Consider the following 16,322-nt stretch of genomic DNA (forward strand, 5'->3'; position numbering starts at 1 on the left):
ATTGGAATATAAACATAAAAAAGTATCACAACTGAGAAAATTAAAAAAAATTCTTTGAATTCAATTATAATTAACATAGAAATTATATTAGTTTCATGCATACAATATAATGACCCAATAGTTCTATACATTACTCTGTACTCATTGTGATAAGTGTATTCTTAATTGCCTTCATGTATTTCACCCATCCCCCCACCCACCACCCCTCTGGTAACCATCAGTTTGTTCTCTATAGTTAATAGTCTATTTTTTGGTTTGTCTCTTTTTTTCTTTGATTATTTGTTTGGTTTCTTAGATTCCACATATGAATGAAATTATATGGTCTATGTCCTTTTCAGACTTATTTAATGTAGCATTATACCTTCTAGATCCATTCATGTGGTTGCAATGGGAAAGGTTTCATTCTTTTTTTATGGCTGAGTAGTAGTCCATTTTGTATATATATCACATCTTCTTTATCTATTCATCTATTGATGGACATGTGGGTTGCTTCCATAGCATGGCTATTGTAAATAATGCTGTTCTAAACATAGGGGTGCATATATCCTTTCGAATTAGTGTTTTCATATTCTTTAGGTAAATATCTAGTTGTGGAGTCACTGGATCATATGGTAGTTCTATTTTTAATTTTTTGACAAACTTCCATACTGTTTTCCACAGAGGCTGCACCAGTTTGCATTTTTACCAGCAATGCATGAAGGTTCCTTTTCCCCCACATCTTCATCAACACTTGTTGTTTCCTGTGGTTTTGATTTTAGCCATTTTGACAGATGTGAGGTGATGTCTCATTGTCTTTTTGATTTGTATTTCCCTGATGATTAGTGATGTTGAGCATCTTTCCTGGTGTCTGTTGGCCATCTGGATGTCTTCCTTGGAGAAATATCTGTTCATGTCTTCTGCCTATTATTTAATTGGATTATTTGTGGTTTTTGTTTTGTTTTGTTTTGTTTTGAGTTGTATTAGTTCTTTGTATATTTTGGATACTAACTTTTTATCGGGTATATCATTTGCAAATACCTTTTCCCATTCCATAGGTTGTCTTTTAGTTTATTCATAGTTTCCTTTGTTATACAGATGCTTTTTATTTTGATGTAGTCCCGATAGTTTATTTTTGCTTTTGTTTCCCTTGCCTTGGGAGACATTTCTAGGAAAATGTTGCTATGGCTGATGTCAGAGAAATTACTGCCTGTGCTCTCTTCTAGGATTTTTATAGTTTCACGTCTCGCATTTAGGTCTTTAATCCATTTTGAGTTTATTTTTGTGTGTGGTGTGAGAAGGTGGTCCACTTTCTTTTGCATGTAGCTGTTCCACTTTCCCAACACCATTTGTTGAAGAAACTGTCTTTTGCTCATTGCATATTCTTGCCTCCTTTGTCGAAGATTAATTGACCATATAATCATGGGTTTATTTCTGAGCTCTTTGTTCTGTTCCTTGATCTATGTGTTATTTTTGTGTCAGTACCATACTGTTTTGATTACTACAGTTTTGTAATATATCTTGAAATGTGGTATTGTGATAGCTCCAGTTTTGTTCTTCTTTTTTAAGATTGCCTTGGGTATTTGGGGACTTTTGGGGTACTATACAAATTTTAGGATTGTTTATTGTTGTTCTGTGAAAAATGCTGTTAGTATTTTGATAAGTATTGCATCAAATCTGTAAGTGACTTGGGTAGTATGGATGTTTTAACAATATTTGTTCTTCCTGTTCATGAGCATGGAATATCGTTCCATTTGTTGTGTTGTCTTCAATTTCTTTCATCTGTATTTTGTAGTTTTCAGAGTAGAGGTCTTTCACCTCTTTGGTTAAATTTATTCCTAAGATTTTTTTTTTTTTTTTTTGGTGCAAGAAACCCGGTAAGAAATAAAAGGTATCCAAATTGGAAAGAAAGAAGTAAAATTCACAATTTTCAGATGACATGATACTGCATATAGAAAACCCTGAAGACTCTACAAAGAAACTATGAGGATTGATAAATGAATTCAGTAAGGTCACAGGATACAAAATCAATATAGAGAAATTCATTGCATTTCTAAAAAGAAAAGAAATTCATTGCATTTCTATACACTAATAATGAAGAGGCAGAAAGAGAAATTAAGAAAGGAGTCCCATTTAAAGTTGCACCAAAAAATATTTTTAATTAAACAAAACATCTAATTGGCCCTGCCCTTTTTTAAAAACAAGACAGCATACACCATTCTGCCAGAGAAGTAATAATTGTGCACATAGGGTTGTCATGTCACCATGGACCTCCTTGGTGAAGTTTTGGTATGATGAACCAAAGGACTTACCTCCATTGGCTGTCAGTGAGAGAGCTAACCTTGCTTGAGAGAAGATGATCTCATAATTTGACTTAAAATATTTACTTTAAAAAGTTTTTTTTATTATAAGAACATCAGAAGCTTGATAATGGAAAACAGCTTATGCTGGAAAATAGTTGAGACTTCAAAATATATATATATTTTTTTTAAATTTTTTTTTCAACGTTTTTTATTTATTTTTGGGACAGAGAGAGACAAAGCATGAATGGGGGAGGGGCAGAGAGAGAGAGGGAGACACAGAATCAGAACCAGGGTCCAGGCTCCGAGCCATCAGCCCAGAGCCCGATGCGGGGCTCGAACTCACGGACCGCGAGATCGTGACCTGGCTGAAGTCGGACGCTTAACCAACTGCGCCACCCAGGCGCCCCTATATATTTTTTTAAATACTAAATGATGGACTACTTGTAGAAATTGATTCTTTTTTTTTTTTAATTTTTTTTAATGTTTATTTATTTTTGAGACAGAGGGAGACAGAGCATGAATGGGGGAGGGTCAGAGAGAGGGAGACACAGAATCGGAAACAGGCTCCAGGCTCTGAGCTGTCAGCACAGAGCCCGACGCGGGGCTCGAACTCACGGACCGCGAGATCATGACCTGAGCCGAAGTCAGCCACTTAACCAACTGAGCCACCCAGGCGCTCCAGAAATTGATTCTTTTGACAACTAATTTGCCAACCATTTACTCATTTTGGAAAAGTTAAATTTTTTCATTGAATTTATTTTCTGTAAAAATTAATAATTCAATGGGAACATTGGTTTTTAGCTACTGTTATTTATGTTTCCTTGGCTGATTAGTTTGAAATTAGGGATGATAAATGTCTTCACTCATTCTAAGTTCAATATTATTTATTCTTCCATTTTCATTCCTTTCAATCAGTTTCTGCAATAAGGCAAGATTAGTAAACATTCAATAAGAGGAAAGTAGTATGGAGAGTGGGAAATAATTGACTTGAAAGTTTGAAGACAATAGCCCAAAGCCATCATTATGACCTGTATTAAGCAGGTCTTTTGAATTCTCTAGTTTTCACCTCTTTCTTCTGTTAGTTGGCTGATGGAGTAGATGCTTTCTAAAACGTTTCACAGTACTTAACACTCCCTGTATGATTTAGAATGGACTCAAAACTTAATGATCATAGAAGTGGAGAGTTATAGATTTGCTTCTAAAACAAGTTAGTTAGATACGTCTTATTTGATGTCAAATATGTCGTCAAGAAAACAAATCTCTGTTGCAACTGTGATCTTGGAAAATGTGACATGTGCTTAGGAACACATGTGGGGAGAATTTTGCATGGCCAATACCAGATGATCACAGCCCAGATGCAGAGTACGGACTAGAGAGCACTATTCAATACTGAATCATCAAAGAAAGATTAAATTATGTTCAGGAGACTGTAATTAACTCGTGGAGAAGGCTAATGTACTTTGGAAAATAATCACTAGCAGATGTTAAAACAAAAATTATTTTCTCTGTGGTCTTTACCTAACCATAAGGTTGTATTAACTAGGACACCTTACTCCCTAAGCAACCCCATGAGCTAACATTTCACCACACTTCAAGTATATGCAACCAGAGAGAAACTGAAATGCTAGAGGCTTATATTTTTATCTCTTCAGACAAGTGTTTTTATCTCCCAACCTAACATTGAGAACTGTGTGCTTTTGTATATTATCATGCATAGTTCTCTTTAAAGATTTACTCAGTGTCATATCCTCTCTAAACCTTTCCTAATTCTCTTGATGGGATTGACAATCCCCTCTTCTACGGTCTCACTATACTGTGTTTATATTTATGACAAAGCACCCAAACATTTTGTTGAACTTATTTGTTCACAAATGTCTTCCTGCTAGGCTCTGAAGTCTTAAATAGAGAGCTTCCATTTTTCTTTTCGTCTTCTGTAAACTTACCCCATTTTCTGGCACATAGTAAGCATCAATAAATGCCCCAAAGTGTCAGGAAATGGTCAAAACACCTAGTTAAGAAGACTTAAGTTACAATCACTTATTCATGTGTACCTACTTTTTTGGTTGTTTTTAGTCCTTTTAATTTGCACAGTGTTTTATCTTGTATCTTGTCGCTGCTCCAGCGCCAACTACCTGCTGAGAAGCAGCAATAGACCACAGGTAGCTCTGGGTTCATTTTTACAAGCATTTTCTAGAACCAGAACGCTAAATGAAAGGACAAAATCGGCGAATTTGACTCAGTTTGCCCTAACTTCCTCTTGTGGAAATTCTCCTTTCCCACACACACCTTTTTGACTTCTCAGAGCCTCTGCCTCGCCCCAGTAATGAATTGCCCCATGTTCCAAACAGGACTACCTTTTCCCGTTCCTGTTTGAATCTCTTTAAACCCTTTTTCTTCCTGTTTACATTCCAAACCTAGCTCTAAGCATCACCTTCATATCCAGACTCTTTCCAAAGACCTAAGCTTATAGTCATCATACCGATCAAAGTGTGTGTGTGTGTGTGTGTGTGTGTGTGTGTTTGTGGTATCGTCACAAATACACATCTGTGCCTGCCTTCCCTGCCACCTTCCAGACACACCTCTTACCTTGCCACTCCAGGCACTCCAAAGTGGAACCAGGCGTCCATTCAGAGACTTATTTTTTTGTAGTGGGGAAAAGATGCCCCTCTTCCAAAACCTGGGGAGGAATTAAAGTGTTATCTTGAACATGCGTTTCTCTTTAAGTACCCTTCTCCCATCTTTACCCACCACTTTGGAATTTCCTCTACTACTATTAAATATGAGTATCTCTTCTCTAGTATGTGAAGAGCAGTGTTCATTCTTTTACACGTCATATTTAAACACTACTTTTAAATGAGAAATAATACAAGGATCATATCTTGTTTCCAGTCCTATTTGCCATTTTTTCATAGAGTTGATGTGAATAATAATCATTTTTAATTGTGACAACTCTCACCGAAACTGAAACTGGTTTCTTTTATCAGCTCTTCTACTAAAATTATGATCTCTTGTGCATTTGTTTAACCTCAGGAAAAAAATCAAGAATGATGGAAGGTACTTATGTTTGCACAAGAAGTTTGCCAATGAAACCTTTTGCAAGATTCATCTACAAGTCATATTAAACCTTTAAGCCATAAATTGTCTTAGAATAATTTGGAAGAACAGAAAATTGAAATAATAAAGAATCTAACAATGGACATTTTAAAACATTATCTGTCTATTAGTCATCTATCTATCATCTTTCTGTCTATCGTCCATTATCATAGCTCAATGTATTCCTTGCTTAGCTTAGTGACAATAGCTTGTAGGGACTAAGAATAAATATCTAATGCTAAGGTGTTTTTTTAAGAGTAGAAAGGTTGAGAAACCACTGGGATAGAAATGATAATGTTCACATTTTCCAAGTGTCTGTTACAACTTAGAGATAGGGGAATTGGAAAATATTTTTAAGGAACTCTCCTATAAGCCAGCAGGTGTCAGAAAAATCAGTCTGTACTTTGTTAGTAAAGTGAAAGATAATTTTCACCCCATATTTATGAATATATTTTAAACGACTTGAGGAAATTTAACAAGATCTGTTAACACTATTTCCTGAAATAAAATTGTTAACTTTATTAAATATTAAGGTTTCACTGCTTGATGATTTCTGGTGACTCGAATAACCTAAAAGTAAAGTTAAAGAAATGAAAATCTCTCTTCATTTATTCCATTGTTTAAGAGTATACTGTGTGAACTCTTGATTGCTCGGAAACAGAAACATAAGGTGTCATACCACATTCTCCAGAGCTATTTGAGGAAAGATTTTTCTTATATTTTGATAAGTACACTGAGGCACAAAAACTCACTGAAAATTAATGGAAAAATAATGGAAAAATAATTTCCTGAGATGGTTATCTTCGTGTCTTTATTTTAATAGTAGTAACTGCCTCCCTTGTGGAGGCCATCACTGCATCTAAATTTTATTTTATTTTATTTTTTACATTTTTAAAAATTTATTTTTGATAGAGAGAGACAGAGCACAAGTGGGGGAGGGGCAGAGAGAGAGAAAGACACAGAATCTGAGAAGGCTCCCGGCTCCAAGCTGTCAGCACAGAGCCTGACACGGGGCTCAAAGTCACAAACCGCGAGATCATGACCTGAGCCAAAGTTGGACAGTTAACCTTCTGAGCCACCCAGGCGCCCCCATTACTGCGTCTAATTTGCAACAACATTATTTGTGTAAAATCATCGAAGTTAGTTTCGTATCTTTCACGTTAATATCATCCAGCTCTTTGCTTTAGAATCACACTAATTAACTGGAAGTTTCTGTAAGGTAAAATATAAACGCAATATCATTGCCATTGATTTTTGGTTCTCCCAGGGAAAACCAAACATTTAAGGGGTCATGGATTTTAAGTCATGAGACAAAGAGAAATTTTGAATCTTCTTATTGAATGAAAAGAGGGATCTTCGGTAATCTAAAATTCCAGATGTATGCACATGGCATGAGATAAGGGTTTCCTATTTCCAGTAGCCATAGTTCTGGAAGGTTAACACTGGAAGAGCAGAGTCATCGCCCTATCACAGCTTGTCTGAGAGATATGCTTGTGCTCCATTTTGCCTGTGAAAGCTGTTGGCAAGAACGATGATTTCTGGGATTGGGAACGGGTGGGTGCCTGTCTATAGTTGAAACTCCGTTGGAAGGGCTGGGTGTCAGTGCTGGCCTTCTGAGGGTTACTTTCTCCTTCTCCCTTCTTACCTGTTAGTTCGGTGACTCAGATTGCCAATCATAGGTAGTCACCAAATGCTGCAAGTTATTGTTCCCTATAAATAGCTATATCTGTAGACTCTTGGCCCATTTATGTCGTGGGTGAATTTTGCTCAGGGTGCAAAATACTTCAGTGATTTATTAATTTTTTTCCCTGAGGGATGCCATGCTTTTCTTTACATTAGGTCATAATGCCAAAGTATAGTGTTACTTTTTTTCCCCCAGAGGTGCTATTTGATTTAACTTTTTTTTGATTTGTTTAACTATTGTTTAATAACTATTAGCTATTTGATTTGTTTAACTTTTTCCCCCCAGAGGTGCTATTTGATTTGTTAAAAATATATAGAATTTACATGTCTTATAGATTATGTCTTTTGTTGTATGTCTTATAGACTATATATGTCTTTTATTTTTTTTTTTTTTTCAGTGCTTAATCAATCATGCTCTTTGGCTTTGATGAAGCTTTCAATTTTGAGAGTAGTAGAGCTTGTCAGGTGTCATTTTAAGTTACCAGCAAATGGTTGATTTGAGGCAAGAAGAACATGGTTTAAAAATGAAAATAAATCTAGCATGTGCTTAATAATTTGTCCTTTGCAGTAACAGAATTTTATCTGACCACCCACATTCATCTGGCTGCTGACGACGTCCTTGCTTCAATTGCAGAAGCTATTTTTGTACCTTTTGTGTCTTTTGAGGAACCAAGTGGGCCTGCTTGCTTATAATGATTCATGTCTCTCAAAGTGCGCAGGGTGTCCTAAAGTGCTACAGCAGTGATGTGGAAAGGGGGACAGGGAAGTTAAAGCAAACTACTTCCTTTAAGCACTTTGAATGCTCCCATGAAGTGGGACTGGGTTTAGGCACATTTTGCCGTGTCTTGAATCTGCAGTCCTTCCTATGAGGCAGTAATTTGTCTGGAAGAAAAAGCAATATTTTTAAAAATGAACAAATATACAATAACCATCTAAGGATAGTGTCACAATATTTTTATGTGGGCCTTGTGTACTGGGAGATAAACCCTCTTAAGATGGTTCATTGATTACTCTATTTGGAGCAAGTAGTTTGACTGACTTTCCATGCATTTCTTTGGATCAGAGCTGGGTAAATATTAATTCTAAGTATGAGAAAGTCCCTTTCTTTATTTCTTGTTAAGTCTCAGGATTTTACTTTGGTTGGTTTTGGCTTCCTATTTCAGAAATTAATTTTAGCACAGAACATAACATTGCTGAAATAAACTATAGAGAAGAATTCGCTATGAGGTTATCTGAGACTTCATCCTGTGGAGTTTAGCAGCTGATGCACCAAAAGAAGTTTCCTGAGAATCTCAGCTTTAAGGCAGAACTGTGTCAGGCACTGTCATGGCATAATTTCTAGTTCCAATATTTTAAGTTATAACTCTACCATTATTTTCCTGATTGCCTCTACTTTTGTTGGTATAGACAATTCTTTTTTTTTAATTGTGTTCAATGTTTATTCATTTTTGAGAGAGAGAGACAGACAGCACAAGTGGGGTAGGGGAAGAGAGAGAGAGAGAGAGATGCAGAAACCGAAGCAGGTTCCAGGCTGTGAGCTGTCAGCACAGAGCCTGATGTAGGGCTTGAACTCAGGAGCCATGAGGAGCCATGAGATCATTACCTGAGCCAAAGTCGGACGCTTAACCAACGGAGCCACCCAGGTGCCTCTTTAAATTTTTTTTTAATGTTATTTTGAGAGACAGAGCATGAGCAGGGGAGGAGCAGAGAGAAGGAGACACAGAATCCAAAACAGGCTCCAGGCTCAGTCCACACAGAGTCCGACGCGGGGCTTGAACTCACGAACCGTGAGATCATGACCTGAGTCGAAGTCATGCGCTCAACTGACTGACTGAGCCACCAGGCACCCCAGCAATTCTTTTTTTTTTTTTTTTTTTTTTCAACGTTTATTTATTTTTGGGACAGAGAGAGACAGAGCATGAACGGGGGAGGGGCAGAGAGAGAGGGAGACACAGAATCGGAAACAGGCTCCAGGCTCCGAGCCATCAGCCCAGAGCCTGACGCGGGGCTCGAACTCCCGGACCGCGAGATCGTGACCTGGCTGGACGCTTAACCGACTGCGCCACCCAGGCGCCCCAGCAATTCTCTTTTAATACAAGTACTTGTTCAAAAGAGTTAAACTATGTTAAAAGAAAGGAAATTGTTTTCTTCGGGGAAAAAAAAAATGTCTTCTTGAGAGATCCACTTCCAAATTTTCTTTCCTCAAGGAAAGCAGTTTCTGTGAATGAAGAATAAGCATGCCTATTAAGTTGACTACAAGTGTTATCATTTAAAAAATTTTCTTGTTCATCTTTTAGGTTTCCAGAAGTTATGCATGAGTTCCTGTGAGGAGAGTCGGCACCGTGGAAGACATAGATGGTTGTGATACAGTTTTTTGATATGTGGATAACAGGTTAATAACTAAAACTTATTATTTTATTCCATTGTTTTTGCATTGAACTTGAAAGGCAATTTTGGCCTACTTTGTACCCATATGTAAGCCAACTATGTCATTAAATCTGGGAGGAAACAGTGTATACATGCCATTTAGAGAGAAAAGTGTTGTGAAGGTTTTGTCTTGTTTTCCAAACCAGTTTTAATTACAATTCTCTTAATTGAGATAGCTGCATTTAAGAGCATTTCTTTCTTGCAAAGTTTATTTTCATATTAAATTCTACTTAGGGAACCCTAATTACTTTGGCTGTGTAATGGGGAAAACAAAATCACGACTGTGAAAAAAAATTGCAAAAAAACTTTAGAACAAAATATTGAAAGTAGTGGGCTACAGTCAAAATAAGTTAAAAAAACCTTGACTAAATATGCAAACTATGCAAATATCTGCAATCATGCCCTCAGTGTAGCCAGTGTGGAAAAAATCCAGTTCAGTTTTCCATTAGGTCTTAAATATCAAATTGGATTTTAATGTATGTCAAGTTAGAGGGTGATCATCAAAATATTTTTACTTTTCTCCAAAAGTTCTCTGGATTGCTTGGCAGGGTTTTATATAATATACAGTACCCTGCTCATATTGACAACTTGCTTATTTTAGGGAAAACTAAGGTTGTTATGGGGATTTTTACTAATAAAAGAAGCATTTATAATGAATTTGGCTCTCAGGATGGTGCCTTTTTTTAATCATCCTGTGGAAATAAGTCTGTATTCAGCTGGACTCTGGCAATGGCCATGGCTTTTTTGTAGATCCTTCTTTCCCTTATCCAGTCCTGTGTGGTAGCGATCTGTGGGACCATCACTGTGCTCTGAGACACTTGTGTATTTCTTAAAATATTTGGTAATTGATCTCTGGCATTTTAAAAGCAAATAGATGGAAATGGTCTCTAAAATGTAATTCAGTAATCACTATTTGAAGATGTATATGTTTGTTTATAAGCATAATACCCCCCAATTCTCAAAAAAGGGCCAAATAACCATTTTAATTTTTCTAAATGTCTTACTATTAAAATTTTAGAAGTAGAGAGGCCGTGTTTGTTACCAGTCGTGTTATACCGTTATTATTTAGGATGTTATTATTTAATGCTCTCTTGACTTTTGCCACCACTCAAGTAATGATTAATTTCCTGAGGTAAAGCTTTTTTGTAAGATAGTGTTTTCCTAAGCAAAAGATCCCAGATTGACAACCGTGGATACTGTAAGCCTTTATTCATCTACAGAGCAAGCTTGCCTTCCTGCCAATCCCACCCAGCTGTTATCCTGAAGAGACCTCTGTTGAGGTCTATACGGGAGGCTGTTGCTGTGCCTTTGCTTTCAAGGCCTGTCTGAGGAAATTATTTAACTGGGTGCCAAATTTATTTGAGTGGGACTGTGAAGAGTAGCCAAAGGAGAGGGCACACTTTTAGAGAAATGGCAGCTTTTCCATGGAATAGCCATGCGGAGGATAATATCTTTTTCAACACTGTCCCCCTCTGAAAAATGTGCTTAAGCTGCCAGACAATGCCTGTCTTGACTGCCTCAAAGACTCCTACGGGCTGGGGCACTATCCACAGGAAACCCCAGAGTCCTATCCTCCAACAAAATAGCTCACTCCTTTCGCAGCACTCAAAGACATTGGGAAAATTTTAAATGTGAATGTGAAATCGCGTTTGGAATATCTCTCCTTTGTTGGCAATGGGTGCCAAAAATGACTCTGCGTGGGTTTGGTTACCATAAAAAGAAATCTCACAGAATGAAATAACCGACTGGGTTTGTTTTTTTTGTTTTTTTGTTTTTTGTTTTCCATAGGAGGATTGCTCTAATATTACATTTTGAAACATATCAATCGATTGGGAAAACTGGAAATTCATACTTTTAACATATAGTTAGGGAATATGAAAAATGAAATGTATCTATGCGGTGATAAAGAAGTAATGTAGTATAATTAACCACGTTACTGTGGATTTTATAGCACCAAGTAGATCTATATTGGGAAAATGCAACTAAAGCTGCTGATTTTTGTATGAGGGTGCATTTGATGGGTTGTAATAAAATTACGAAACTAAAATAGCCCAAAGAAACTATTTCCCTATTACTTAGCATTTAAACAATAAAATGCAAGCTTAGGCATTTGCCGTTGTTGGTAGACTTAGATTGCTCCGTAAAAGGATCACCCAACAAAAAAAGACGAATGTCTTTGTCACATCTTGGATTCAATTTTGAAAGCCTTAAGATTTTAAAAGTGAATTTCTTCTCCCTGATTGTAAGCTGAGGAAAGCAGTAAAGAGACTTTTGAACACCCCCCAAGCCTGTTTGGTTTTAAAGAGACAAACATGTTATGCCCAGTAAAAGATCTAGGGTGAACCCAATTTACACTGCGGATTTTTTTCCATTTCCAAGATAAAGCAGGTGTGGACAAGAGATTAACGGGAAATGTCCACATTTTTTTTTAATGGTTAAAGAATACGATCAGTATATTCCTCAAAAGACCCAGCACTCATGTTTTCTCTCTTCTGTTTTTCTCCATATGCCTCAGAAATTGCAAAAGGAAAGTGATTTTATGGATAGCAGTTAGTTGAAGCCTCTCCAAGGCTGGTGTTGAAGAGAAATACTATATTCTCAAACATGTTTAAAATCTGATGTAAAAGTTTCACGTGAAAGTAGGAATAATTTCCAATTCCCTCGTGATATTCTTAAGCTTTTCACTGAAGCAAAAAGTTCAGAGGTCCAGCCCAGAGACCAGAGGGAGACCAGAGGGATCGATCCGCAGTACTGGGATCCTGGGACTTCTAGCTCAGACACAGACAGAGGAGCTTTTCCTGTATGACCAGGAGGAGAAAGTGTGGCTCAAGCGATCATCCAGTTTCATGATAAAATGGTAGGACAGCTTAGGTAGGCTTGTCTTAGAAGTTTAAAAAGAAGTTTTCCTGAAAGAAGCTATTTGCATAATTGAGTCAATGTATTTTTTTTTACTGGGATCAAAGTTTTGAATTTAAAAAATTGTCCAGATAATAAATGCTATTAGAATATAAGATGATCCTATGTGAATATCAGCAAAATTGAGGTTTTAAATAAAACAGTAGATCTGCCTTTCTCTGATTAGGCTCTTTTTCTGAAATTTAAATCCCACAGTTAACTAAATGTCCTAGATGATTTTTGTTCTGGCCATTAAATATCAGCTTTTAAATCTTACGTATGTAACTTTTCTTCATCTTTTGGTCCATTCTTTAAAAAAAATTTTTTTTTTAATGTTTATTCATTTTTGAGGGAGAGAGAGAGAGAGAGAGAGACAGAGCATGAGTGGGGGAGGGGCAGAGAGAGAGGGAGACACTGAATCTGAATCAGGCTCCAGGCTCAGAGCTGTCAGCACAGAGACTGGCGCGGGGCTTGAACCCACGAACCACGAGATCATGACCTGAGCTGGAGTCAGGCGCTTAACCGACTGAGCCACCCAGGCACCTCTCTTCTGGTCCATTCTTTAACAGCAAAATGTTATTGCCTTTGTAAGAATCTAGTTTGGTGCATCTCTTTTTTTAAGGATACGTTCTTAGTGAATAAGAATTGTACATATGTTGTTTAGGGTGTAATGGTTATAATTTATTATTATAAACCGCAGAAATTAAATCTGCCTGATTTACAAACATATTACCTCATTGCTAAATGAAAACATTATAATCTATTTAATTACTAAATATATTATTCCAGTCTTGTTTTTCACAAAATTTTATGTAATTATTTAACTTAAAGTTCGTGGTTTAAGCAAAATTATATATTCTGTGTAAACCAATGAATGGGAAGTGAACATAGGCCTCATTTTCACTTGTCAGGTTCTTACTTTCTTAAAATGTAATGCTTTCTAAGGAACAAAATAAAACAATTGTTTGTCATGATAGTTTATCATGTTCTAACAAGGAGTTGTCCTTACAATACTGTTCTTAATACTTTAACATAAGTACTTATGTTAGTACTTTAATATAAGATTGTGTACCTTATTTAAATTATGGATTTGTGTGATTTCTAGGAAGTGGGATTTAGAAAGAATTTTTTTTTAATGTTTATTTATTTCAGAGACAGAGAGACAGAGCATGAATGGGGGATGGGCAGAGAGAGAGGGACACAGAATCCAAAGCAGGCTCCAGGCTCTGAGCTGTCAGCACAGAGCCTGATGCGGGGTTTGAACTCACAGACCACAAGATCATGACCTGAGCCGAAGTCAGAAGCTCAACCGACTGAGCCACCCAGGCACCCCAAGGAAGTGGCATTTTTGAGGCCACTTTCTATACTCCAGCCATGCAGAACTCATATATTCTTCCAGGACCATGAAAATTTTAAGCATGGGAAATATTGAAGTCAAGTGACAATATTTAGAAGAAAGTATTGTTGAAGATGCAGTATTTTAAGTTATGATAAACTGACTGACAGAAGTGGATGGGAGAAGTGAGACCTTTTAGGCTTGGGGGTGAGCCAAAGCTGGGTTTCATTCTGGTTCTGAACCATCAACCTCCCTTAGGATCATACTCTACTGTAAAACAGGTATAATACATACTGCAAAGGGGAGTCATGAAGATCAAATTAGTTAACATATATGAAGCTATGTACCAGGCACAATATAGTAAGTACACAATAAACAACAAGCATTATCATTGTTATTCCTAACAATGGATCTGCAATCACAGGTCAACACCGTGGCAAAATATGAAAAACAACTTAGAAATTATTCAGTTCAGGGACTCCTGGGGGGCTCAGTTGGTTAAGCGTCCACTTTGGCTCAGGTCATGATCTCATGGTTTGTGGGTTCGAGCCCCGCATCAGGCTCTGTGCTGACAGCTTGGACCCTGGTTCCTGCTTCAGATTCTGTCTCCCTGTCTCTCTGCCCCTCCCCCACTTGTGTGCATGCACGCGCTCTCTCTCTCTCTCTCTTTTAAAAAAAGATTTAAAAAAAAAGAAAAAAATATTCAGTTCAAGCTCTGACTCCTAGTTAAGGAAAGATGCAAAATATTCCTGTCTTGAATTGAAAATACACTTTACTCCCATTTTAGAGGGTGCTATTCACCTTTACAAGTCTGACAGCAGTTGTGTCTACATGAACCTTAAACATTTAGTTAGTTAAACAAAAATTCAGTCAATTTGGGTTTGACACTGCACATTCTTCTTGTTAGCATGCTTGCTGTAACTGACCAAAGTTAATTTGCATTACACTATTATAAGGGCCTCACTTCTCATTCAGCTTTTGTCTTTTTTTTTTTAAGTTTATTTATGTATTTTGAGACAGTGAGCACGTGCCTGAGTGGGGGAGGGGCAGGGAGAGAGGGAGAGAGATAGAATCTCAAACAGGCTCAGGTGACAGCAGGAAGTCCTACATGGCAGTTTCATCTCACAAACCATGAGATCATGACCTGAGCCGAAATTAAGAGTCAGACCCTTAACTGAGCCACCCAGGCGCCCCTCAGTTTTTTTCTGTTCTTTTTTTTTTTTAATTTTTTTCATAATGTTTATTATCTTTGAGAGAGAGAAAGAGAGTGCGAGCAGGGCAGGGGCAGACAGAGAGGGAGACACAGAATCTGAAGTGGGTTCCAGGCTCTCAGCTGTCAGCACCAAGCTCTAACTCACGAACCTGGAGATCATGACCAGAGTCGAAGTTGGACGCTTAACCGACTGAGCCACTCAGGCGCCCCTCGGTTTTTTTCTTATTACCTATAAAGGGATGCATAGGAAGATCACTGTGCAGGGAAAATCCAATCCAATAGTAAAATTTGCCAGCAAACCGAAGTTAATGCTTGTTGTTTAGTTTTTCAGCTACTGCATTATAAATTTGTGGCTCTTAGCAGAAGGAACTTTTGATGTCTTGCTACAAATATATGGGGGCTGCTGATTTCTCACCCAAAAGTCTTTTCATTCCCGTGGGAATTGCCATGTTCTTTCCCTTTCCTAAGTGCACCTGCCATCACCACCATCACAGCAGCAGTCTGTTTTAGGGGGCAAATTGGACATAGAAGTTAGACCGGTACAGAAAGAAAAATCACCAAAAGTCATACGGTGAAAAGTAGAAATTTCTTTCCTGCCCCTTCTTTTGACTCCCTGATTCTACTTCTGCAATTTAATTTAACTGGAGTTAAAAGCTGTTCGGCATCCCTGCAGAAATGCTCTGTTTATCACCTGTTTCTCTTTTACACACATGGGATTATTAAATGCAATGAGTTTTTTTTGTTTTTTAGCGGGGGGTGGTGTGGTTTTGTTTTTTGTTTTTTGCTTTTCAACATCCGATATTACTATCTTCTGGATGAGTTCCTATATCAGCACGTACTGCTGTGCTTTATCTTTTTAAATGGCTGAGTTTTATGATGGAGTCATAACTTACTTAAGCAGTCCTTGTACACATATCTTTGTGCACTTGTGCAGGTACATCCGTAACGATAAATTTGCAGCAATGGAATTTCCGGGCCAAAGGGTATGTGCTTTCTTACTTTGATAAGCACCTTCATGTTGCCTCTCAAGGAAACATCTCAACTTTCATCATAGCTGACACAGTTGAGCACTGAAGTACTCAGAATCCTCTGGCCATTTGCTTATGGAAGATGAGTATTCAGTTAAGATCTAATTGTTTCCAAGTTGTCAAGTTTCCCTGCGCTATTCACAGCCATCCGGAGGACTCCTTTCTTTGTTGTGATGTAAATTTAAATGTGCAAACCTATAGGTTCAATAAAAAACCCTACTATTCTCAACTTTTTAATATCTAAGGGATCAGAACCAGGCTAATTGTGTCAAAAAAATGATGTTTTGATATAATAATCTTATATATTAGAAAATATCACTCTAAAGCTTTTATAATTTTTTCTGTTTTTGGACACATTACAAAGCAGT

At 37.3% G+C, this 16,322-nt stretch overlaps 1 protein-coding gene across 1 annotated transcript in view; it reads left to right on the plus strand.

Annotated features, from left to right (window-relative positions):
- HIVEP2 (HIVEP zinc finger 2) overlaps positions 1 to 16,322 on the plus strand; it is a 202,602-nt gene that overhangs the window by 160,844 nt on the left and 25,436 nt on the right. Inside the window, exon 3 of the mRNA XM_027056752.2 lies at positions 9,353 to 9,447. The gene's annotated coding sequence lies outside the window, so the exon portion shown is untranslated. The remainder of the gene's footprint in view (positions 1 to 9,352; positions 9,448 to 16,322) is intronic.

This window comes from Acinonyx jubatus, chromosome B2 (genome assembly GCF_027475565.1).
Source record: "Acinonyx jubatus isolate Ajub_Pintada_27869175 chromosome B2, VMU_Ajub_asm_v1.0, whole genome shotgun sequence".
Taxonomy (NCBI): Eukaryota; Metazoa; Chordata; class Mammalia; order Carnivora; family Felidae; genus Acinonyx; species Acinonyx jubatus.